We start from the raw sequence: 2500 nt of genomic DNA, 5'->3' as shown, positions 1-2500 counted from the left end.
TTCCAGCGTTCGAGTGCCGGCGGCGGCCGCCGCCGCCGGTCTTCGCTCTTCGCCCTGCTCCGCGGGAGCCGAACCGTCCGGGGGAACCGCCACTACGCCCGCCGAGCGCCCCACTTGGCCGGCCGAGGCGAGGCCGTTGCAGCCGCTGGCTAGCGCCGCTCTCGGAGGCGAGTCCCCACTCCCTCCTATAGTACGGACAGGCACGTCCCCGCCCCCGGCAAGCTGCAAGAACGGTGCCTCCGCCCACCGGGGGGGCGCGCCGCCGCCGCCGCCTTTTACGATGACGTAACTGGAGGCAGCGAAAAACAGCGACCCCTTGGGCAGCTCCGAGCAGGCGGCGGGGACAACACGTCTACCCCTCAGCCCCGGAAACGCGACCAAGTCCCGCCGGAGCCCGGTAGACGTGGCCACCCTTTTCGCCGGACGCGCCGACAGCGACGGTCCGCGCTCTCCGGGGACCGCCGCCGGCCGCCGCCGGCCCCGGAGCCGGGTCGACCTGGCGGCCACCTGCGGAGCCGGGTAGACCTAGCGGCCGCCACCGGCCGCGGAGGCGGGTAGACGTGGCGCCCGGCCGCGGAGGTCGGTAGACGTGGCGCCCGGCCGCGGAGGCCGGTAGACGTGGCGTCCGACCGCGGAGGCCGGTAGACGTGGCGTCCGACCGCGGAGGCCGGTAGACGTGGCGTCCGGCCGCGGAGGCGGGTAGACGTGGCGTCCGACCGCGGAGGCCGGTAGACGTGGCGTCCGACCGCGGAGGTCGGTAGACGTGGCGTCCGACCGCGGAGGTCGGTAGACGTGGCGTCCGACCGCGGAGGTCGGTAGACGTGGCGTCCGACCGCGGAGGCCGGTAGACGTGGCGTCCGACCGCGGAGGCGGGTAGACGTGGCGTCCGACCGCGGAGGTCGGTAGACGTGGCGTCCGGCCGCGGAGGCGGGTAGACGTGGCGTCCGACCGCGGAGGCCGGTAGACGTGGCGTCCGACCGCGGAGGCCGGTAGACGTGACGTCCGACCGCGGAGGCCGGTAGACGTGGCGTCCGACCGCGGAGGTCGGTAGACGTGGCGTCCGGCCGCGGAGGTTCGTAGACGTGGCGTCCGGCCGCGGAGGCGGGTAGACGTGGCGTCCGGCCGCGGAGGCGGGTGCACGTGGCGGCCGGCCGCCACGTGCTCCGGAGCCGGCTGGACCGGCCAGCCCGGTTCTCCCCAGGCCGAGCTGTGGGTGGGTGGTGGTGGGGGCTAATTTCTACTTTTTTCCCCTTTTTCGGGATTTACGCGAATCTGGCGCAAGGGCCACCCCGTCCCTGTTTCAGCAGGGCGGCGGGGGTCGTGGGGGGGGGTCCGGGGGGGTTAACTTTTTTTTTCCCCCTTTTTCGGGATTTACGCGAATCTGGCGCAAGGGCCACCCCGTCCCTGTTTCAGCAGGGCGGCGGGGGGGCGTGGGGGGGGGTCCGGGGGGGTTAACTTTTTTTTCCCCCCTTTTTCGGGATTTACGCGAATCTGGCGCAAGGGCCACCCCGTCCCTGTTTCAGCAGGGCGGCGGGGGGCGGGGGGGGGGGTCCGGGGGGGTTAATTTTTTTTTTTTCTCCTTTTTCGGGATTTACGCGAATCTGGCGCAAGGGCCACCCCGTCCCTGTTTCAGCAGGGCGGCGGGGGGGCGTGGGGGGGGGTCCGGGGGGGTTAATTTTTTTTTTTCCCCTTTTTCGGGATTTACGCGAATCTGGCGCAAGGGCCACCCCGTCCCTGTTTCAGCAGGGCGGCGGGGGTCGTGGGGGGGGGTCCGGGGGGGTTAACTTTTTTTTCCCCCCTTTTTCGGGATTTACGCGAATCTGGCGCAAGGGCCACCCCGTCCCTGTTTCAGCAGGGCGGCGGGGGGCGTGGGGGGGGGTCCGGGGGGGTTAACTTTTTTTTTCCCCCTTTTTCGGGATTTACGCGAATCTGGCGCAAGGGCCACCCCGTCCCTGTTTCAGCAGGGCGGCGGGGGGGCGTGGGGGGGGGTCCGGGGGGGTTAACTTTTTTTTCCCCCCTTTTTCGGGATTTACGCGAATCTGGCGCAAGGGCCACCCCGTCCCTGTTTCAGCAGGGCGGCGGGGGGCGGGGGGGGGGGTCCGGGGGGGTTAATTTTTTTTTTTTCTCCTTTTTCGGGATTTACGCGAATCTGGCGCAAGGGCCACCCCGTCCCTGTTTCAGCAGGGCGGCGGGGGGGCGTGGGGGGGGGTCCGGGGGGGTTAATTTTTTTTTTTCCCCTTTTTCGGGATTTACGCGAATCTGGCGCAAGGGCCACCCCGTCCCTGTTTCAGCAGGGCGGCGGGGGTCGTGGGGGGGGGTCCGGGGGGGTTAACTTTTTTTTCCCCCCTTTTTCGGGATTTACGCGAATCTGGCGCAAGGGCCACCCCGTCCCTGTTTCAGCAGGGCGGCGGGGGGCGTGGGGGGGGGTCCGGGGGGGTTAACTTTTTTTTTCCCCCTTTTTCGGGATTTACGCGAATCTGGCGCAAGGGCCACCCCGTCC

This window comes from Aptenodytes patagonicus, unplaced genomic scaffold (assembly GCF_965638725.1).
Source record: "Aptenodytes patagonicus unplaced genomic scaffold, bAptPat1.pri.cur scaffold_453, whole genome shotgun sequence".
Lineage (NCBI taxonomy): Eukaryota > Metazoa > Chordata > Aves > Sphenisciformes > Spheniscidae > Aptenodytes > Aptenodytes patagonicus.
The sequence above is the reverse complement of the archived record's forward strand: the minus strand, read 5'-3'. Positions refer to the sequence as shown.